Below are 24318 nucleotides of genomic sequence, written 5' to 3'. Positions count from 1 at the left end.
AATGCACACCGGACAACCACTCAGCCCACAAGGACGCCACCAGCAGACACCACCACCTCATCAGATTAGCCAAGTGATCCTCCTTCAAAGACCACCTGGAAAACAATGCACACGACAGCAAAGAGCTCTTCAGCATCGTAAAGGAACTCTCCAACCCCAGCGCCAACGCCAACGACATCCCGCCCTCACAAGAACTGTGTGACTCACTAGCCATCTTCTTCCACCGCAAGATCGCTGATTTCCACGACAGCTTCATCACCACGACTGCCCCGACTACGCCAGACTCCACCGTCCTTGTGATCACCACCAGCGCCAAACGCCTGACCTCCTACTCCAACGTCAATGACGATGAGACACGCAAGGTCATGAACTCTATCCACTCAGGATCCCCGTCTGATCCGTGCCCACACCACGTATTCAACAAAGCAGACGCAGCCATCGCACCCCAACTACGGAAAGTCATCAACATCTCCTTCGAAACAGAGACATTCCCGGAAAGCTGGAAGCACGCCAAAATCAACGCCCTCCTCAAGAAGCCAAAAGCGGACCCCAAGGACCTCAAGAACTTCCGGCCCATCTCCCTGCTCCCGTTCCCAGCAAAGGTAATTGAGAAAATCGTCAACATGCAACTGGCCCGCCACCTGGAAGACAACAACATCTTGGACCCGTCCCAGTCCGGATTCAGACAAAACCACAGCACCGACTCAGCCCTCATTGCCTCCACAGATGACTCTGGCGCCAACTAGACAACGGCGAAACATCAGCCCTCATCCTCCTGGACCTGTCAGCTGCCTTCGACGCGGTCTGCCACCGCACTCTAAAGACATGCCTCCTAGAAGCCGGAATCCAAGAGAAGGCTCTTGACTGGACCATGTCCTTCCTCTCCGGCAGAACCCAGAGCGTCCGCCTCCCACCCTTTCGATCCGAAGCCACCGACATCATCTGCGGCATCCCCCAGGGCTCATCCATCAGCCCTCAGCCGGCGCTGTTCAACGTCTACATGGCCCCCCTCGCACAAGTGGCCAGCCATCACAACCTCAACATCGTCTCCTACGCCGACGACACCCAGCTCATCTTCTCCCTCACCAAGGACACACACACCGCCAAAACCAACCTCCATGAAGGAATGAAGGCAGCCGACGACTGGATGAGGAGCAGCCGTCTGAAGCTGAACTCGGACAAGATGGAGGTCCTCATCCTCGGACCCACCCCCTCAGCCTGGGACGACTCCTGGTGGCCGACCACACTAGGAACAGCACCAACACCCACCGACCATGCACGCAATCTAGGATTCATCCTCAACTCCTCCCTCTCCATGTCCAAGCAGGTCAACGCCTTCTCCTCCTCCTGCTACAACACCCTCAGTATGCCCCACAGGATCTACAAGTGGATCCCAACTGAAACAAGAAGAACGGTGACACAGGCCCTCGTCAGCAGCAGACTGGACTACGGCAACACACTCTACGCAGGAATCCCAGCCAAACACCTACGACAACTACAACGCATCCAAAACGCCTTCGCTCGACTAATCGTCAACGTCCCCTGACACAGCCACATCACCCCCCACCTGAGAGACTTACACTGGCTCCCCGTCGACAAGAGGATCCTCTTCAAGCTCACCAATGCACACAAAGCACTCCACAATGCAGGACCAGTCTACCTGAACAGCAGACTCAGCTTCCACACCCCCACCCACCAGCTCCGCTCCGCCAGCCTCGCCCTCGCAGCTGTCCCCCGCATCCAACGAACGACCTCCGGCGGCAGATCCTTCTCTTACCTTGCCGCCAAGACCTGGAGCACACTCCCTACCCACATATGGCAGACCCAAGACCTTCTCGCCTTCAGAAGGCTCCTCAGGACCTGGCTCTTCGAGCAGTAGCAGCAACCCCCCCCCTCCCCTCAGCACCTTGGGACCCTCACAGGTAAGTAGCGTACTTTACAAGTTCTCTGATTGATTGATTGATTGATGAGGCATTATTTTATGTCGATGACATCTATCTAACAGACGATGAGTTGGACAGGAACTTGAACAGAGTGAACACCATAATACTTGGTTTCGCATCTGAAGGGTACAAATGCAACTTTAAAAAATCAAGAATTGCCCATCTCAACATCCTATTCTTAGGATACGAGCTTTCAAGTGAAGGCAAAAGCCTGGCAGCAGACTTTTTAGAGAAATGTGAGTTGCTCCAACCTTCAAAAACGCTGAAAAACTTACAGTCAATTCTAGGTTCCCTGAATTTCGGAAGAACTTATATTCTAAATTACGCAGAAAGGGTTAAACCTCTGTATGAATTAATCAAACCTGATTTCAAACTAACTAATTGGACTCAAAAACACACAGAAATGTTGCATTCAGTGCCAACAGATATGTTAGCAACATCACATTTATAGACACGCGTAAACTTACCCAATCTTGTAATCAGAATAATCCCAGGAAGATGCGGATTTACGTACTTAACCTTTAATGAAGGTGAAAAAGTACCAATTGCTTACAAATCACACTTGTACACCCAAGCTGAAATGAAATTTACTTCAACAGAAAAAATTCTGACAGCGGTTCAAACTGCAGTAGCAAAAGAAAGAGCTCTTGCACAGGGTAAACGCATAATGGTTGTTACTCCTGTACCTGCCTTAGAGGCAGTGACAAAAGCAAGCATTCCGAATGCAAAGTCTTTACATCCGAGATAGATACAATGGGTGAATTCTGTTGCTGCAACAGACGTTGAATACGTTTTTGACCCCTACTTGAAAACACAAGAATTTTTACAATATGAACAAGAATGTCCTCTGCCCACTGAGATTCTGCCTCTAGAACAGTACGAATGTATAACTTATAGAGACAGATCAGCACAACCCGCAATTGGGGGTAAACAAGCTTATAGTGCTGCGTGCGCGATTGTTAAAAGTCGATGGCGCGATGGTAAATTCAGGCCAATGGTCACAAAAACTCAATCCCTAGGAGACTGTATAACTCAGCGAGCTGAACTACAGGCTTTCAAGATGGCGCTGAAAAATACCGATCGCGAATTCCCCACACTCATAGTGTGCGATTCGTATTACTGCGTCCAGTCTTATAATAAATACTTGCAGAACTGGGTTCAAAACGGTTTCAAATATGTAAAAGGTGGCACAATCAAGCATAAGTTGCTTTGGGAACAAGTAGTTCAGTTACAGACAGAACTACAAAAGACTCACGTGATCCATACACTGAGTCATCAGCGTGATGGCGTTCAGGGTGAAGGGAATTCATTGGCTGATGAAGCCACGAAGGCAGCTGTGCAAATGGCTTCCGTAGCTGCAATCACTCATTCAAAAACAAAAATAGACAGCGAAATAATGCAGGCTGTCACCGCTTCCAATAAAGACAGTTGTAAAACGTTACCGAAAGGCTTTCCACTCAAGTACTCTTATATAACTGATGCACATAATGTTCCTTTTGCTCGAATCCCTCTAGTGGGGGATAGAGTAATTCCAAACATGGAACACAGATTAGGACTAATTTTAGCAGCACATGAAGGACTTGCCTCTGCACATGCAGGTGTTTCTGCCACAGTGTCATTATTAAAGCAAAGATACTGGTGGCCGCGCACGAGGAAACAGACCCAAAACTATGTTTTGGAATATGAAATCGCCCAGAAAATGAAAGTTTCAACAGTGAAACGCCCGGTGCAGACGCCCCAGCTAATTTCAGATGAACCATTATTTTTGCGTTTACCTGGACCACTGTGGTCCCTTCCAGAGGGAGGGCATCTATAAATATATAATGGTCGCAGTGGATTCCTGCTCAAGATTCATTTGGATGTGGCCTCAGCGCTCGGCTGACGCTGGAACTGTTATAAAAGATTTGCGAGTCTTTATCGGCACATACGCAATCGGCACGCTACATTGTGACCAGGGTTCTGCGTTTAGCTCTCGAGCTTACAAGGAGGCCATGGCCAGCTTGGGAGTTGCATTGCGGTACTTAAGTGCATTCCATCCTGAGGGAAATTCGGTTGTGGAAAGAAAATTCCGTAACATAAAGCAATCTATAACAGTTAGGGTATTAGGCTCGAGGGACAGGTGGGTCAAACATCTAATAAGTGTCCAACGTAGTTTAAACAATCTGTCAAGAAATTCTCTGGGTGGAATCACTCCATATGAAATCCTTTTTGGTACTAGAATGATTGTTTAAGACCTCGATCGTCATACTTCAGTAGTAGAACAAAAAAAAACCCTTTGATATCGAAGACCGTTTGGCTGTTTTGCAGGACTTAAATGAAACAAGAAGAAGTCTAAGCAACACATTACAGAAGCCAACGACCACTGAAGAAAAACCACCTATCCCAGCAAGGCCTGTCTGGATTCCAAAGATTGGGGATCTAGTCAGAGAAAAGATCGCGGATAAGAAGGAATTTGGGCCTTCATACAGAAAACCAGTACCTGTGCTAGCAATTCACGGATCAAGAAAAGTGTTACTGCCACCCCTTGCTGGAAGAAAGGAGAACGGGTTTGTATCAATTGACCTGGTAAAACCACACCATGCGGCCGATAATAAGTAGTAGGCCCAGTGGACTCCAAAGAGGTAGCAGAAGACCAAGTCTGGCTACTATCCAAGAGGTTCAAACTGAGAGACTCATCACCTTTGAAGAATCTGCAAGTAGGAAAAGAAGGACTATGCAACAAAGCAATGGAACTTGTGCCTCTTGAAACCCAAATAACAGTTCGTCAAGACACTCCTGTCTACAATGATATAGCCCCTGACTATACTAATATGACAAGGTACCAAGCTGCTCCAGCGATTTCAAGTAATCCGGATGCAATACCAACAATTGACAGAACTGCCTCTGGCTATTTTATCAATTTTAATACGTTTTCTGAGGATCCCAGTGAGCCCGAAACAACGCCAGCAGACAAAACTTCTAAAGACAAAATAACAGCACTTTTTTTTAGCAACTAGCACTTATCTGGTTTCACTTTGGGTTGAATTTTGGATTGTGTTAGGTGTACTTTTTCTCCTACTTTGGCTCATTCTGGTATTAAGTTTGGGAAAGCTGATAGATGGAAGATATAGTAAAATAGACACAGCAAGTAAGAAAATCAACTTGCTCCTAAAGCCACACAAATAATCTCATCGTGAAAAAAGAGACCTGTCATCAGTGAACATCACAGCCGTTCCTGTACCTGGTGGTATAGCATAGGACAGAACTGATTATGACATTTATGGTCCTGTCGAGCTGCTGACGATTCCACATCAATTCAAGGTTTCCTTGAGTGAATTTGTTTCACCCAGCACATTTTCTGGTGATTAGGACTTTGAGACTGTTAATAATATGATGTCAGATTTAGAGACGTCTACAAAATTAACAAACCATGAATATTTAGAAGGTTCATCAGATTATGAACAAATGTATTGTTACAATCACTATGGTCATCATTATTTGCACAAATCTGCAAACCCTAGAAATGTATTATACTTATAATCAATGGGAACATTGTCCAACGCCACCAAAAGGTAGCGCAAAAACATTCTATAACAAATTTTCATACTTCGCAGGTTTTAATACCACAAATCCGGAAACATTTTACTTTAAAAATGTTAATAAGACAGGAATAAAAAATATGTTAACCAACACAAAGCAAATATATTCAGCAGCCTTTTATGCCCAGCTGTCCTCGTTAGGTTTTGACTTCTGGAATGACAACATAGAAACAAAAACTGTCTGGGGTTCAAAAGACTGGCAAGTACAGGGAATAGAAGCCTTATTCCGAGCCTGTATTATTCCTGAACAAATAATGTTTTTAAATGACACTGTAGGGGAGGTGTCAGTGTAAAAACTATTTTACTAAAAAACAGAACTGATCCTGATTGGAAAAAATTGTTAATCTCACACACAGACATGAATAACAGTCAAGATAGATTCCTGAGCAAGACACAAGGGTTTACAGTAACTAGGCCAGACCCAAGATATGTCCAGAGACAACATCCAGGGATAGTAACAACTTACAATGTAGGAAAACTCAGCCACGAGTGGCTTCAAAAATCTATACTTACAGAGGTAAAACAACACTCAACTTTACTTAAAGATGGCGTTGATTTGAGAGACTTCTTATTACATAATGTTGAATGATCACAGCTGTTGTGGAATGCTGCCAGGCATTGCCTATCTCGTAAGTGTGTCAGCCAGGGTCATTTATTGTATGCAAGTATTGTTTCCTAAAAGCAGGACAGACGGGGAGTCGCCGTTATGGCCTTCACTGAACATCTCTTCTATTTAAATTGATACTTTAAGCAGAATTAAAGTCATTCTTTTACAAAAAACTGTGCCACTGACCTTGTCCAAAGAGAAGTATGATCTGCAAGTTGCAAGGTCCTCTGCGGAGATACATGCCTTATTATCAACAAACTGCCCCATACATTTCGCAGAAATGTTAGGTCGTATCTTAAAAGTGTCTGATACCAGTGGTATTGTACATGTATTTAAGACGATTTTTTCGGGACGGTTAGTACCCTTTGAAGCAGTCCTGATCATATTTCCAAACTTTGTGCCCTCAATGTTTGGCGGATTGCCTCTCGTTTTGGGATTTGTAGCAGGAATTTTATTTTTGCTACTTCTGCTTCGATATGGCAAGCCGATCTACCAACGACGCCCAGATTACCATCGAGAACACTCTCCTGGAAATGAAGTGTTGTGAGCGCATAATCCAAATTTTGGGCTTGGCTCATTTAAGAGATCTGAATACCACATGGTTTCTTTCACTCAGACCAATCTGGCAAGATTGCATCTTACCTGTTCTACGATGCCTGCTATGTGGAGATGAATGTGTGTTAGACATCTGTCTCACACTTCCATCAGCACTGCCAACGGATGTTGACGCTTTGCTTGGTTCGGTAACGGCTCATGCATTGTGTTGTCCCCAACGGCTACCAATACTGATGATGGCATTCATGGAGGCCTCACCAAAACAACAAGCTGGTGGTCAGATACGTGGACCAACAGGCAAACAGGTACCATCTGCAATGAACATTGCTAATGCGACTGATGCTGACGTTGATGCTTCTCATCTGTGTACAGTTGATCTGCTTAACGAGGTAGTCCAACTTTCACCTACAGTAGTAGATGAATTCTTTTCAAACTTAGAAGATTTGATGTTTTCTCCCAACAGCGAGAGTGACTTTTGAAGTTAGCACACAGCGCTCTGATGAACTCTGAATTCGACCTCCACTTTTCAAAACAAAACTTCTAACTTTAGAACTCTATTTGTCTTCGAATTAACTATTTTCCCAATTTTTTTGGCACAAAGTAATCTGCTTAAAGTAGACCTATTCTTAGAGAACAAGAATTTTTTGAACACTTCCAAAAGACAATATTTGACCTTGTCCACAACCTAAATTGTTTTATATATTCTGTCATGGAATGAATTCGACCTCTCTTCTGTATTTCAGAGCCATTACATAAATGTTTTTCATGACTCATTCTGATATGCATTTTTTCCAATGTCACACTACATGCTTTGAATGAAAATAATGTTTTTTTTTACATGCATACAGCACAAATGCTTGTTTTTGTGTACAACCATTTTCGAATGCATTTTATGTATTTTGGGTGGGATTGTAAACACATGCTTTAGATATGTTTTTGCTTAGTATTTAGTGATGTCAAACATAATAAAGTGGAGTGGGTGTTGTATAGTGTTTTAGGACCCTAGTGTAATTTTCCTGATTCATGCCCATGTATAGGTATAATTCACATTACCCTTATATAGGCATAGAAACCATAACCATATAATTCACATTACCCTTATATAGGCATAGAAACCATAACCATATTTAGACATAACCCATCCAGTCCAAATACGGCATGGCTACTTCCACTAGTTCTAAAAAGCTACAACGATTTCTTGGAAAACTCGGCTTCAGCAGCAGGGACAATCCCCTTTCTTGAATATTGATTGATCCTAGAAATCATGGCGTTTTTAAAGAACTACCATTCCCTTGGGGTTCTTTGGTGATGTTATTATGTTTGACTTTACGTCAAACTAGGCACCTTCAAGGTATAAATATGCCTACACTTGCCCTAGCAAACACACAGTGGTTTGGAGCATTTCGACTATCTACTTGCCCGACGCATCTCACTACAGCAAGTGCCGAAGAAGCCGACCCTCCAGCCGCCGCACTGATAGAGAGGCTGCCTTTCTCTCGCTGAGAATCCAGCTCAAGTGTTTCCAAGCTCCCCTTGAGGGGTGTTGGGAAATCGAGTCCCGAGACAGAGATACCAGACCTCCTTCATTCTAAGCCAAGGTACGGAGCTGATTAGACCCTAAGAAAAATCTTGGATAGATTCTTGGCAAAGAAACTAAACCCATACTTACTTCTTCCCTCGTACTAGACTTAGGTTAGGTACATCGGGGTAGGCGTATTTTATAAGCACCAGTTGAGTACTTTCAGTCTTTGTTATTTATGTATGTGTTTTATGGCTTAGAAACCATACCATGCTTTTACAGTATTATTTTATAATACTCTTCTTGCTCTACGCATTATACTTTACAGCCAGTATTACGATTGTAGCAGTTCATTTCTTTTGCATGAGAAAGAAGACTGTTCAATAAATGCTTTTATTGAAAACGCCCATCTCTCTATTTCTCTGCTCCTCTAGTGAAACAAAGCATGCACGATTGACTCAGTGAAATATCTATCTATTGTTTTCACGACTCTGAAGATCAGTTTTATCTTGGGGAAACAATGTTGTCATGTTTATACGGTTGTCAGAAACGAATCCCTTCTTGTGTATTCGAGAAAGTTTCTAGTGACCTCTGAGCTAGCTGGCACTCACAATTAAGTCTAATATATTCGCTAGAGACCTATTCGACCTAAGTCCTACGTCACATCTATAGGATATATTATTCCAATGCGCAGAGCCTATTGGGAATATAGGAACTACACTACACCTCTGTATCACTGCTTGTATACCTACCAAACGCAATGTTAAGAATGTAAACGCCCAATATGTATTAGACCAAAAAGTTAATCAAATGATGTTGATTGATGTATAAGATGTTTTCTTTGTTCCTTCTAAGTCATAGATGTCTTCAGCAAATGCCAAAAGGGTCGTTTGTGGAAACGTGGCAGAGATTACTGTTAGCATGAGCTGAAGCCTGTTTGTTTATGGCATCCATTTTAGTTAAGCCATGTGTTTGCCATGTGCTTCCCCATCTTTGCTGTTGCCTGCTTCTCTATTAACTATTAAATCCCACACTGGCATCAGTGTGGGTTTAATGTGCTGAGAAGTATGATATCAAACTTCCCAGTCTTCAGTGTAGCCATTATGGTGCTGTGGAGTTCGTAATGACAACCTTCCAGCACCATAGACTCCTAATGGCAGCACTGCACTTACAGTGCCCAGAAATGGACTTGAGCACTGTAGGGGTACAGGGCACATGCACCTGTACCCTCACCACTGGCATAGGGCACCCAGCTAGAGGGGTGATTGATGTATGCAAGGGCAGTGGTTTGTGGGCATGGCACACAGGGATGTGTGCCATAATGACTCTTGACTTTGTTCTGCACCAAGACACGCAGCTTGCAAAGGCAGTGTGTGAGTGTCAGGGTACAGGACCTTAAAGGGTGGCACAATGAGTGCTGGAGCCCTTAGAGACCTTCTCTGGTCACAGTGCCCTGGGTACCTGTGGTACCATTTTCCAGGGGCTGACATGTGGCCAGAGATGCCAATTGGGTTTGTTTTGGGAACAGAACACACAGGTCCTGGGAACCAGAATGGCAGGGACCCAGGGCCCACCAAGAAAAAGTGCATCAGCAGCCAGGCAAAAAGTGGGGGGGGGTTAGTGCAACAGAAACCCACTTACCTACAGCCATGAGCCCATTCTTGGCGTGTCGTCCCATCTTTTCTACCACTTACTGCTCACATTATTTAAGACCACCTGGACTTTCCTTTACTCTACCTCCTTCCCCTGCCTGTCTCTCGACCGCTTCCTCTATAACTTTACTTCTTCCTTGCTCTGTAATCTGCTTTCATCAACATATTCTCATCTCCTTCCTTCAGTAAGAATCTATATATATATATATATATCTTAGTATATATATATATATATATATATATATATATATATATATATATTACCTACTGGCGGTCGGCAGTAGGTAGTTATAGTTAGGATTGTTTTCCATAGGGAAATCGCAACATTCTATTGGGAATAACTTTGGCGCCGGTTGAGGAATCTGCCTGAAATTTTCCTCAACTTTGCCTCGTGGCGCTCCGCTCCTTCCCTGAAAGTTTGGGGGGGGCATTCATCAAGCGGGGGCCGAGATAAAAGGGGGGTCCCAAAACGTGTTTTCCCCATGTTAGTTTCCATAGGGCGGTCGAACTCACTTTCAGCTCGAATGGCTGAATGGATTTTCACCAAACTTGGCAAAATTGTAGGGACTGGTAGCCCGATGTGCCTTTGCTATGTCTCAAGATATGTGCTCCAGAGGATTTTGACTAATTTGAGTTAAAAAAAATATATCTATTTATAAGCGCGCCCCGGTACGCGTACCGGGGAGCGCACCGGGCGCGCTACGCGACTTGCGCACGGAAAGCTGATTGGCTCTCGGGTGTCTGTAAACATTCCAAACAGTCCGCAGTGGCCGCCATCTTGTGTCTCGGTAGGATTGAGATACAAGAGATGGCAAAAAACAAAGGGGGAAATGACCAAAAGGGGGCAGGGTACACCCCCCTGACCCCCTAGGTTTGATGTGGGGGCCATAAAAGGGTCCCGCGGGACAAAAAAATTGTTTTTTTTTTCGATTTTCACGGGGGGAGCGCCCGGTACGCGCACCGGGGAGCGTACCGGGGAACGTACCACGGGGAAAACCCAGTGAAATAGGAAAATAATAATTTAAAGTGATTAGAGGTAGGGTAGCTCTGCATAGAGTTGTTGTGTTGTTTGGGTGTTTTAAGTACCAACATGTAGGTACCAATGCTGAGTCTTAAATTTAATGTACACCGTTTCCTCTGTAGATATCTTGCATGTTGTTACAGAAGTTATTGTGGTATATGGAATCCATATCATAGTCTGTCAGGAAAGCAGAAAGAACATGGAGGCAGGAGATGAAAAAGAGATGTCAAATACACATTGGAGATAATATAGAGGGAGAAAGGAAGTAACTATGAGCAAAATTACTATGTAACATAAAAAGGTTGTACAGTATACTATAAGTCTGAATTTACATTATAATCAATTTGGTACTAGTTTATGAATTACATATAAAAATGAATAATGTCTTGAACAATTTTTGGTTATAAAATATACATTTATTTTTCTGATTCTTTTTCCAAATTTAACAGAACTTCTAACAACACATTGTCGGAAATGTCCTCATTTTCAATCAGCGAATCTACTGCTTCTACACATTGAACTAATTCATAGTCCCGTGATTCATCCATGAAATGTAAGGCATCATTGTCTTTAATAACTTTTTCAGCGTTGTTCTCCAGAACAATTTTGAAGGAAATATTCTGCTCTCCTTCCATTTTCTTGCTGTAATTTGCATAAAAAATAAATATATCAGTAGAGATAGGGCACTGTTGGGTTTAAGTTCAGACAGGTAGTTTTGATTTTTTAACAGTGAAGTTATCTTTGGGCAGTGTATGGTATCAGGCTGGAAGTAGAAATATAAAAAAGTGTATATCATAAAGCCTAAGTAAATTCATATTTATACAAGACAATCCTAACTCCATCCATAACTATAACAGATAAGCCTATCTCAATCTATAACTATTACAGAGGGATAGTATATAACTATCAGAAAATGTTTTCCAAATTAACTTAAAGTGCACAACATACTTCAGTTTTCAAAATAACATCTTACCTTTGAAAAAGAAGTTTACGTTCTCAGTGAAAATCCTTTTGAAATGTACTTTAGGAAGTAGTATTCAAAATGGCTGTGTTTCCCTCTCTTTCTTTATATATATTCATGTACATAACCAATCAAATGTCATGAAATAATAGTAGAAAATGAAAGTAACATTTTAATTGGTTGTAAATTCTAACACTTCAGATGTGTTTTTGTCAAGTAATTCACCTCAGGATATTTAGAGGGCTACAGGCCAAATGGCTCAATGGAATTCCACCAAATTTGGGAAAATGGTAGGGACTGGTATGTAGTATGGCCTATTCTATATTTGGTGAAAGTGTCTCCAGTGTTTTTTATGTAAATTAACTTTTAACATTTTTGGGAGCGCTTCCCGGTGCGCGCCCCGGTACGCGTACCGGCAGCGCTACGGGAGTCCTCCATTTTGTGTTTCGGTAGATTTGAGACAGAAAATGGAGGACAAACAACGTTGGGAATGGGTATAAGGGGGCATGGTAAGCACTCCATGACCCTCGAGGTTTTCTGAGGGGGTCTTAGGAGGCCCATATAGGTGAAAATGTTTTTTTTAAATTTTTCGCGGGGGGAGCGCCCGGTACGCGCACCGGGAAGCATACCGGGGAGCGTACTTTGGTGAAAAATAGTGAAAAAAGTTAGAAAAAGAAAATCATTTAGAGTGATCAGAGGTAGGGTAGCCCTGAAAAGAGCTGTTGGGTTCTGTGGCTAATTTAGGTACCTACAAGTAGGTACCTATGCACAGTCTTAAATTCAGGAGGAATATTCTAGTCCCCTCATCTGAGAAGTGCACACCATCTGCTCGGTAGATATCTTGCATGTTGTAACGCAAGTTGTTGTTGTATATTGAACCCATTCCATAGTCTCTCATGTAAGCAGAAACAGATTTATTCACATGTTTCCGTGCTTTCTCAAATTGTGGACAAAATTGGTTGGACCAGTTCCATTTCTGTCTTTGGCATATATTGGAATATACCATGGCAGTTTGTGGAAAAATTGTCATCAATTGCCCAAAGGTGTCCTTTAAAAGCATCTCCAGACCTACCCCAGTCAAAGTGCCTAGGTCATTTCCACCACAGTGCAAAATTATGAGGTCAGGGTGTGGCAGATGGTAAAAGGTTTTCACCAATGGTATCAATTGATGACATCTCAATCCTCTTTGGCCAATCCATTTTATGTGCACATTTGGTAAATCAAGGTTGTGAAAATTTCTGGTAGCTGCATACCTTTGAGCCCAGTGAATGTAGCTATGTCCAATAATCCAGACAGAGTACATGGTGAGAGGAGGTTCTGGTGCAGTCAGATGAAGTGTAGGAATGAAATGGCAGTTGGAACAGTAGGAGTTTGCAAAAAAAAAACTGTGGAGTTTCAGTGCTCTTGAATCACAAGCAATGATTGGTGGATTCGGATAGTTGAAAACTGAAAGTTAGGGTGCATGGTTCTGATATGTGAAAGAAGTAATTTGAATGGTTAAGAAAAAGTAATTTAAAGAAAGATTGCAGTGGATAAGCTGGTGTATTGAGAGGTCAAACATGCTTGCTGATTTGATTTGCAACATTGTAAAATAAACTTTTAACCCTGGGAGCTCAGTGAGGAGGGAGTTGCTATGGTAACAGGTAGAAAGGGCTGAGGGGGGGAAGGGTGTTGATTTGAAAATAGAGAGGGAAGAGTTTTGATTGGTTACCATGAGGAATATGTGTGTAGAATTAGAGGTTTTCTGTGCCATTAATGGTTGCAGTGCCTGGAGAACATACATTTTGCTCTGCTAAAGAAATATTGGTGTGTGTATCTGACACTGTTCTGAATCTCCTAAAGCATTTGTAAAGGTGAGTTATGATTCATTTAGATAGAGAGTTCAGATTAAGAAGCACATTGATTTTCTTTGCTGTTGGTTTGTGTGATGCTTTTTGAAAATGCATGGTTTCTATATTTGTAAAATAGAGGATTTGTATTTTGTGAAATAGTGATGTGTCAGTAGTGAAGATGAATGGTTGTATATAGGACTTGCACTCTGTATCTAAAATGTTATTTTAAAAATCAATTTTAGGGTAAATGAATGGGTTTCAGTAGTGAAAATGAATGCATGTACATAGGACCTGTGTTCTGTTCCTAAAATGGTAATTGAAAAACGATTTTAGTGCAAATCAATGGCTTTCAGTAGTGAAAATGAATGCTTGTATATAGGATCTGTGCTGTGTTTCTAAAATGTTAATTGAAAAACGATTTTAGTGCAAAACAATGGGTTTTAGTAGTGAAAATGAATGCTTGTAAATAGGATCTGTGCTCTGTTCATAAAATATTAAATAAAAAACGATTTTAGGGCAAATTAATGGCTTTCAGTAGTGAAAATGAATGCTTGTACATAGGACCTGTGTTCTGTTCCTAAAATGGTAATTGAAAAACGATTTTAGTGCAAATCCATGGCTTTAACATTTTTAAGAAGGAATAAATAGTGTGTGCATAATTATATAAACTATTTGATTCTTTTACAAACATGTTACCTGTTTTACCTCAGATTGGGAAGCAGACTGAGTTTCTTTGCTGTTGGTTTGTTTCATTTTTTGGGTAATGCTTGGTAGGAATGTTTGCAAGAGATAGGAAAAGTATTTTGTAAAATAGTGACTTTTCAGTACTGAAATGGAATGATTGTACATAGGACCTGCACTGTGTTTCTAAAATGTTATTGAAAAATCGATTTTGGGGCAAATTAATAGCTTTTACATTTTTGAGAAAGAATAAAAAGTGTGTGCATGATTAAATAAAATAATTTGAAGCTTTCACAATCATGTCACCTGTGTTACCTCAGATTAGGAAGCACACTGAGAGCGTTATTTATGAAAACAGCGATGCGTCACTTTTAACTGTGCACTCCTTGTGACACCAATGATGCATTATATTTAATGTATGAAGCATCATGTTTCTAGGACTTACAGATAAGTCAGTATTTCTGATGTATCTGTAAGCGCAAAAGTGACGAATTGCTGCAGTGTGTCACAAAAATGACGCAACTCCAGCAATGCATCCTTTCACATGGGGAGAGCCCCATGTGAAGCTTTTGCTCAGTCTTACGCCTGCTGTGAGGCAGGTGCAAGATTTTGACGTAACAGTGTCCTAAAAGTGACGCAGTGAAATCTCATAAATTTCACTGCGTCACTATTACGAGGCTTTTTGCGGGGGAATGCCCCCTCTGTGTACATTACACCTGACAGAGGTATAATGTGGCACAGAGGTTTAAAAAGTGACGCATCTACCTACATGCGTCACTTTTTAAATATGGCGCAAAAAGGCACATGTTTTATGCCGCCGATGCGTCAAAAAAAGTGACGCATCAGCAGTGCAAAACTGACGCAGGGCTTCATAAATGAGGTTCATCTTTTTTTGCACACTACTCCAGTTTAGTCCTGTCCACTGCACTCTTGGACACAAGCCTCACCTTTTGTGCTTCCCTGGACAGGCTTCATCTCATCTGCACTCCTGCTTAGGTGTCAGAATCCTTTCACATGGGGAAAGCCCCATGTGAAAGCGTTTGCCTCAGTCTTACGCCTGCTGTGAGGCAGGTGCAAGATTTTGACGTAACAGTGTCCTAAAAGTGATGCAGTGAAATCTCATAGATTTCACTGCGTCACTATTACGAGGCTTTTTGCGGGGGAATGCCCCCTCTGTGTACATTACACCTGACAGAGGTATAATGTGGCGCAGAGGTTTAAAAAGTGATGCATCTACCTACATGCGTCACTTTTTAAATATGGCGCAACAAGGCCCATGTTTTATGCCGCCAATGTGTCACAAAAAGTGACGCATCAGTAGCGCAAAACTGACGCAGGGCTTTATAAATGAGGCTCATCTTTATTTTGCACACTACTCCAGTTTAGTCCTGTCTACTGCACTCTTGGACACAAGCCTCACGTTTTGTGCTCCCCTGGACAGGCTTCATCACATGACCACTCCTGCTTAGGCCTTATAATCTTTTTTTAGAATAACATTTGAAAACAGAGAAAAGGTCATATGTATAAGCTTTTCATTACACTACTAAAACATTTTTGTGGCAAATCAATGAGTTTTACATTTTTGCGAAAGAATAAATAGTGTGTGCACGATTACATTAAAAAATTTGAACTTTTCACAATCATGTCACCTGTGTTACCTCAGATTAGGAAGCACACTGAGCTTCTTTGCTGTTGGTTTGTGTCATTTTTTTGGTAATGCTTGGTAGGATTGTTTGCAAGAGAGAGGAAATGTATTTTGTAAAATAGTGAGTTTTCAGTACTGAAATGGAATGCTTGTACTCCAGCAATGCATCCTTCCACATGGGGAAAGCTCCATGTGAAAGCGTTTGCCTCAGTCTTATGTCTGCTGTGAGGCAGGCGCAAGATTTTGACGTAACAGTGTCTTAAAAGTGACGCAGAGAAATCTGATAGATTTCACTGCGTCACTATTACGAGGCTTTCTGCGGAGAAATGACCCCTCTGTGTACATTACACCTGACAGAGGTATAATGTGGCGCAGAGGTTTAAAAAGTGACGCATCTACCTACATGCGTCACTTTTTAAATATGGCGCAACAAGGCACATGTTTTATGCCGCCGATGCGTCACAAAAAGTGACGCATCAGCAGTGGAAAACTGATGCAGGGCTTTATAAATGAGGCTCATCTTTTTTTTGCACACTACTCCAGTTTAGTCCTGTCCACTGCACTCTTGGACACAAGCCTCACCTTTTGTGCTCCCCTGGACAGGCTTCATCACATCTGCACTCTTGCTTAGGCCTCATAATCTTTTTTTAGAATAAAATTTGAAAAACAGAGAAAAGGTCATATGTATAAGCTTTTCATTGCACTACTGGAACATTTTTGGGACAAATTAATGTCTTTTACATTTTTGAGAAAGAATAAATAGTGTGTGCACGATTACATTAAAAAATTTGACCTTTTCACAATCATGTCACCTGTGTTACCTCACATTAGGAAGTAGATTGTGCAGATGAGGTGAGGCATGTCCAGAGGGACAGAGGAGGTGGGGCCTTTGTTCAAGACTGTAGTGGGAGAGAGGCTTTTCTTGGAGAGCGTAGGTGGTGAGACCTGTGTCTAAGAGTGCAGTGGACTAGGCTTCATGAAGCCTATCCCCCACTGCACTCTTAGACACAGGTCTCAAGTTCTTTGCACCCGTGGACAGACCTCTCTTCTACTACACTCTTCAATAGAGGCCATACCTCTTGTTCACCCCTAGACAATCCTTACCTCATCTGCAACCCTGAATAGACTTCAACTAATTGGCATGCTTAGACAGGCCTCAGCTTATTTACACCCTTGGACATGCGTCACCTCATCTGCACCTACTTACTATCAATTATACTCAATACATTGAGGCCTGTTCAGAGGACAGAGATGAGGTAAGGCTTGTCCAAGGGTGAGAGGAGCTTAGTCCTCTCTACTGTAGTCATGGACACTGAATGGTTGTACATAGGACCTGCACTGTGTGTCTAAAATGTTATTAAAAAAACGATTTTGGTGGAAAACAATGACTTTTAGTTTTTTGAGAAGGAATAAATAGTGTCTGCATGATTAAATACATATATTTCATCTTTTCACAATAATATAACCTGTGTTACCTTAGATTAGGAAGTAGATTGTGTAGATGAGGTGAGGCATGTCCAGAGGGACAGACGAGGTGAGGCCTGTGTTCAAGACTGTAGTGGGAGAGAGGCCTTTCCTGGAGAACATAGGTGGTGAAAACTGTGTGTAAGAGTGCAGTGGACTAGACTTCATGAAGCTTATCTCCTACTGCACTCTTAAATACAGGTCTCACTTTCTTTGTACCTGTGGACATACCTCTCTTCCACTACACTCTTCAATACAGGTCTCACCTCTTCTGCACCCTTGGAGAATCCTCACTTGATCTGTAACCCTGAATAGACCGTTTGCTTTTTGTCATTGCTTTGTTGTTTGATAATAGTGGTCTATATTGTGCTATTTTTTTCTTTAACACAGATTGAAATCAAGATTTCAAGAGTAAGGAAAGATGCCCTCAAGGCAAAGAAGAAGGAAAAATGAAATACGGTTACAAACAAAAACAGCAACGGAATTACAGCACTCTTCAACAACAAATACTTCAAAAAACAGGAACAAAGCTCCTGGTAAGACAACTAAGTCTTTCTTACGGAACATATGTAGATCAAAAAAAAATGTTGGACAGCATGTAGAAACAGAGAATGAGAGAGTAAATTTGAAAAGGAAGGAGAGACCCTCAAAGAATCCTACAACTGGAGCAGGAGAGAATAATATGTATAGGAATAGAAGGCAGAATCAGTTTAGAGACATTCGTAAACGAATGTTTCGCAATAGGGTGGTTTTAAATTTGTTAAAAAACATTAGGAAAGGTAAACAGAGAGCTGCTTTTTATAAGAAAAAGAAAAGTGTAGAGAAGATTGTTGATCAGGCTTTTGAAGTTAAGAAAAAAATTATTTATTTTAATAATTAATAGAATTAGGACACTTAACAAGACAATTGATGTTTTCAAATCAAACAGTAGATGGAAAAGAGTAATTAATCGGACTAATTTTTGTAAAGTTTTTTCAGGAGAATGGATGCACAGTTCAAGTTGTGAGCCATTTTTTAATGAGGAGAGTTACTTCCAGGAGAATGATTTAGTGCATGCAGTTGACACCAGTGGTCGAGCGTATGAAGTGAAAGACGGTTGTCCGATTGAAAAAGAGAAACTTGTGCCTAGAGAACCAGAAGAGGTGTTAACTGATGAAGTTTTAGGGAGACGTACTAAGGGTCCAGTGTACACTTGGAAGTGTAGTCGTATTTGTAGTGTGCGACAGGAATCAATTGATTTGTTTTGTAATTTCTTACGTACATATAGTAAGAAAAGTCTAAAGCAGAAAGTGAAGTTGTTGCAAGACTTAGATCCTTGCAGAGTGAGAGAAAACACAGGTTTGCAAGGGCATTCACTGGCTTGTCTTTCTAGAAAAGTCTGTCAGAGTGTTTTTCATCATTTTAGGGTGTTAGCAGTGCATCATACCAAAATGAGGAAATTAGTGAGAATGTTGTATTATGCAAAAAGTCCAGCACTTAAGCTTAAACAATTAAACAGTGCTCTTTTGCATGGAACTGAATTAGATGTGATGAAGATTTGTGAAGAAATTGAGATTTGTTATTTTGGTGAAAAAGAGGACAGTGTAGAAATTGACACAGCAATTCAAGGTAATGTGGAAGACAATGTACAGATTTCAAGTACAGAAAAATTCGAGCAGGAAATTACCAGGTTTAAGGTAAAATCAAGTGAAAGGCCGAATTTTACTTGTGTGTGTTGTCGACGAAGTCATTATAAGCATCAAACTAGATTAGTTGATTTATACGTAAAAAAGTGAAAAGATAAATAATTATGAGTGGAAGGATTTTGCAACTTATTTGTGGGTGGAGAATTGTTTTGATTTGAGTTCTGATCAGCGTATTTGTAAATATTGTTATGATAAATTAAATCAAAACAGAATGCCTGCTAGAGCTGTTCATAATAATCTGGAGTTGGTAGACATTCCCCGTGAATTGATGGATTTAAATACATATGAGTCTATTTTGATTCAATGTGTCCATCCTTTTCAGGCAATTGTTCGCATGGAGCCTAAGATAGGGAAATTGCCTCCTACAGATTTGCAAAGAGGATTAAAGGGAAGAGTTGTTTATTTGCCTCTAGATTTAAAAAAAAATATTGATACCATTGGTATAGAAATAGTAGAAGAGGAACCTTTAGTTATTCTAGTTAATGGGGTTCCGACAAAGAGTACGAAAATCTGGCAAGATTTAGTGGATGTTAGGAAAGTCAAAAAGGCAACGTTGTATTTAGTCAAAAACAATGAGTATTACAAAGATGTATGTGTTGCAGCAGAGGAAACAGCTGCAGATGAAGACAGTGATTGTTCAGGCGGCCAAATTGAAAAAGTTGATGTGTCTAGAAGTGAAGAAATATATGAACATTATACTGTTCATCCTTTGCATTCCAAGGAATGCAATTGAATTGTTTCAAATGAAAGCAGCAAAAGGAAGTCCCATTAGTGTATTGGAAGAAAGTTTGGAAGCTCGTTGTTTTCCACAGCTATTTCCAACAGGTCGAGGTGGACGATAAGACGATTGACCACTTCAAATTCCTGCATCTGAATATCGAACTGTAAGATTATGTGCTGAAGATCCAAGGTTTCGTCAATGCATTCCCTATTTGTTTCATCTACTGTATGAAAGTGACTTGTCTGGGCTTTCTTATGCAGTAAACCATATACTGAAAAGTGGAGCACATTTGCAAAATGTTTCGGCGAGGGACTTTATGGACAAAGTGAATCTGCAAGATAATATTTTGGAATCTCATTTGAACAATCTTATGGCATGTCAGCGTGGTACAAATGAGTATTGGTTCCGTCGTCATGGGGAATTGAAATGTATGCTAAGAAACTTAGGAACTCCTACATGGTTCCTCACTCTTAGCTGTGCTGAGTACGCATGGGACGACTTCAATTTCTACGGGAGGCAAATATTCAAAATATAGAATTCAAAACTGCTGGAGAACTGTGTTCTTTGGATCCAGTGAATGTGTGCAGATATTTCAATCATAGATTTGAAGCTATGATGTCTTTTATTACCAACAAAAAAAATCCTCCCCTTGGAGAGGTTTTGGATTTCTTTTGGAGAAAGGAGTATCAAGCGAGAGGTGCTCCTCATATACATATGTTGTTGTGGATTAAAGATTACACCCAAATTTGGAACAGATTCGGATGAGACAGTGATGAGCTTCATTGAAGAGTATTCAACATGTGCTGTTCCGAAAACTACCGAAGAAAACAGTTTAAGGCAACAAGTTTTACGCTTTCAATTCCATCGTTGTGGAAAGTACTGTCGTCGAAAATTCAGAAAACAAGGACAAGTTCTACACAAAATGTCGTTTCAGCTCTCCACGACCAGTGATTTCTAAAGGAAGAGTAAATAATTTGATGTCTTCTCTGCGACATACTGTGACGAGGAAATCACCAAAAAATACATACAATTTAAAAAGAAACGAAGAGTCCAAGTACATCAACGACTACAACCCAGTGATTTTGTCCATGTGGAATGCTAACATGGATATTCAATTCGTTGCTGACAACTCTATTGCTGTGGCTCGATATGTGACGTCTTACATCACAAAAAAAGAAAAGACCGAACTGAAGGAAATGTGGGAGGACATTTCACATGAAAAGAGTCTAAGCAAGAAATTATACAGTTACAGTCTGAAGATGTTGTCGCATTGAGAAATTGGAGCATATGAATGTTCTGATCGATTGTCATCAGCAAGTCTCTATGCCAAATCTAGAACCATCATTTGGGTGAGTCTAGGTCTTTCTGCAACACGAAATCGAGTTTTGAAATCTGTACAAGAAATAGAGTATTTGGTGGAGAAAGAACCAGAAAGTACTGCTATTTTGAAGACAAACATGTTCGATACATACTATCCAAATAGAAGTAGTCATCTTGAGAACAGTTGTTTGTATGAAGTTCTGCAAAACTATATTTATAATAGAACCATCAGAGAAGATATCAACAATGGAATATATGCTATCATTGGGTGTGAAGGATGTCTAGTGAGACAGAAAAAAGGCCATTTGATTAATCATCGAAAATTGAGTTGCGAAAATCCAGAGAAAAGGGAATTTTACTATTTAGCTCTTTTGCAACTCTTTAAGCCATGTCGTACAGAAGAGGAACTACTTGGTGATTTTCTCTGTTACGAAGATTCTTTTAATGCAACCAAGGATACCATAGAATGTCCTGTTTTTCCAAATTATCTGCAAATGTTGAACGAAGAAATAGAGCAAGAAGCCACAATTGCTGCAGAGATTGCTAGAGACAGTTCTCAAGACAGTCAGAGTTCTGCTTCATTGAGTCAGGATCCACTTGGAGGACCAATTATTCAAAATGAAGCTGCTACTGCCATGGATGAGGTGGAAAGAGCTATGGAACAAGCTCAAGATGATGTAGTTAACTTAGAAGATTTGGTGAAACAACTAAACCTTGAGCAGAAACAGATATATGACGAAGTTACAGAACAGATTGAACATGGATTCACTCATGAGAAAAAAGAGTGCTCATGTACATCATTTAAATCAGTCCAACTGTACGTAAGTGGAGAAGCGGGAACTGGAAAAAGTTTTCTGATTAAAGCAATTGCAACTTATCTGCAGAAAAGGACTGAATCACCGCTATCTTGTGTTGTTACCGCTCCAACTGGGCTGGCAGCACATAATATTAAAGGGATTACTTTACATCGTTTATTGATGCTGCCAGTGGAGCATGATAACAGATTGCAATATCACAAGCTATCTGGAGATGCGTGTTCCGAAGTTTCGAGAGTCCTGAAGAAAATGAAACTTCTTATCATTGATGAAGTAAGCATGGTGTCAAATATAATGCTTTGCTTTTGTGCATTTGAGAATGCAAGAAATTCTTAGAACAGACTATGATGTCTTATTTGGAGGAAAACATATTATTGTTTTTGGAGATCTACTGCAGTTGACTCCAGTGAAAGGACAACCTGTGTTCAAAATGCTCACGCATGAAGATACCAGGAAGTGCCTAGGAAGCATTGGAAACGTTAATATATGGTTAAACTTCAAATATGCAGAACTGCTTCAAAATATGCGGCAGGCAAAGGATGAAGATTATAAAAATATTCTACAAGATGTAAGAATCGGAAAAGTAAGTCAGCAAGGGAAAGAAGCTTTACATGGACGATTAATTTCAAATTTGTACCCAAATGAAAACATTCTTCCAGAGAATATTTTTAAGAAAATTAACGAGAAGAAATCTGGCATATGTTTGATGCCAACTCTGAAAGAATGTTCCATGTTCAACAACAAAATGTTAAAGTTAGAAAATTAAGAGATAGTGAAACTGGAAGCTATAGATACAATTGAACATATGGGAACAACAATTATTTTGTCTGAAAATTTGAAATCAAAATTGGATTCATTAAGAAGACTATATCTAAAACTGCTGGTTTTGAAAAGACTCTGAATGTGTGTTTAAATTGTCGTATCATTTTGAGAAGGAATTTAAATGTTGAAAGAGGTCTGGTAAATGGAGCAATGGGTCATGTTGTTGGTTTTGTGAATTACAAAAATAGAGATGGAATTGAAATTTAAAAAATTAAATTTGATGGCATTGATGAAATAGAACACATTTGTCGTTGTTCAGCTAGATTTTTGCTTGTGAAAGACTTATATGTTCGCTGAAAACAGTTTCCTATTTGTTTGGCATATGCGGTGACAATTCATAAATCTCAAGGTTTAAGTGTAGATAGCGCTTTGGTGAACTTTGGAAGTTCTGTGTTTAAAGAGGGTATGGCATATGTGGCATTATCACGAGTCAGAACTTTATCAGGATTGTACTTGATTGAGTGTGATGAAACAAAGATTTGTGCAGATCTAGATTGTGTTAAAGAATACAATAGGTTAAGAAGAGCGTATGCTCCACATTTGCCTCAATATCCTCTGTTTGAAAAACGTGTGGTAGGCCGAAAAAGAAGAAATGAGAATAATTGCAGTGAGGTAGTAGCAAAAAGACAAAAAGTAGATGAAACTGTAATTGTAAGGAGAAAGAAAAAGGATTCTGTTGAAGATGTTGTTGGATTTCAGTTTGAAAACAGTTCTGGTGTCAACTGCTATGCTAATGTAGTGGTTAATGTTGTTTTTTTCCTTCAAAATATACAAGAACAGATTGTTGAAAATCGGGATCAAAGATTCTGTTGTTTGTTGAATTCCGTGTTTGAGAAATGTAGCAGTGATAGAGCAAAAATAGAAAGTGTTTCAGAAATTCGAAATCTTTTAGACATATGTTCTGGTCAAAATCAATTTTCACAGAATATTCAGCAGGATTGTCAGGAATTTTTAATGTATATGTTTGATGTATTGGAAGATGAAGGTGTAGATATAAAAAATCTTTTTAGCCTTTCTTATCAATGGCAGCATGACTGCGACAACTGTACTTCATCAAGTACTACTAGAATAGACACTGAAAGATTTATATATTTGACTTTACCAGACTGCAAATCAGTGCCTTTTAATAATCTAGTTAAAGCAGCGGATCACAATATGGTGTGTACCCAATGTAAGTCTGCAATGCTGTCCACATTATTTCTACAAAATTATGGTCAGTATGTCATTTTAATGTTCCAACGAGGTAGACCTGATGGAACTAAATTGACAACTTCTATTAAAAATGTTGTGGCTTCTCAGTTATCAATATCAGGAAGAACCTTTGCAACTGTAGCTATTATTTTTCATGACGGTCCTTCTACAACATCAGGGCATTAGACATGCTATTTAAAAAGTTGTAAAGGTTGGACCCACTGTAACGACACTCATTTGACTTTCAAACAACGGTTGCCTTTTGGCTTAAAAAATTCATACCTAGTGTTTTTACAACCAAAATTT

This window comes from Lissotriton helveticus, chromosome 1_1 (genome assembly GCF_964261635.1).
Source record: "Lissotriton helveticus chromosome 1_1, aLisHel1.1, whole genome shotgun sequence".
Lineage (NCBI taxonomy): Eukaryota > Metazoa > Chordata > Amphibia > Caudata > Salamandridae > Lissotriton > Lissotriton helveticus.
This window is presented reverse-complemented; position numbering follows the sequence as displayed.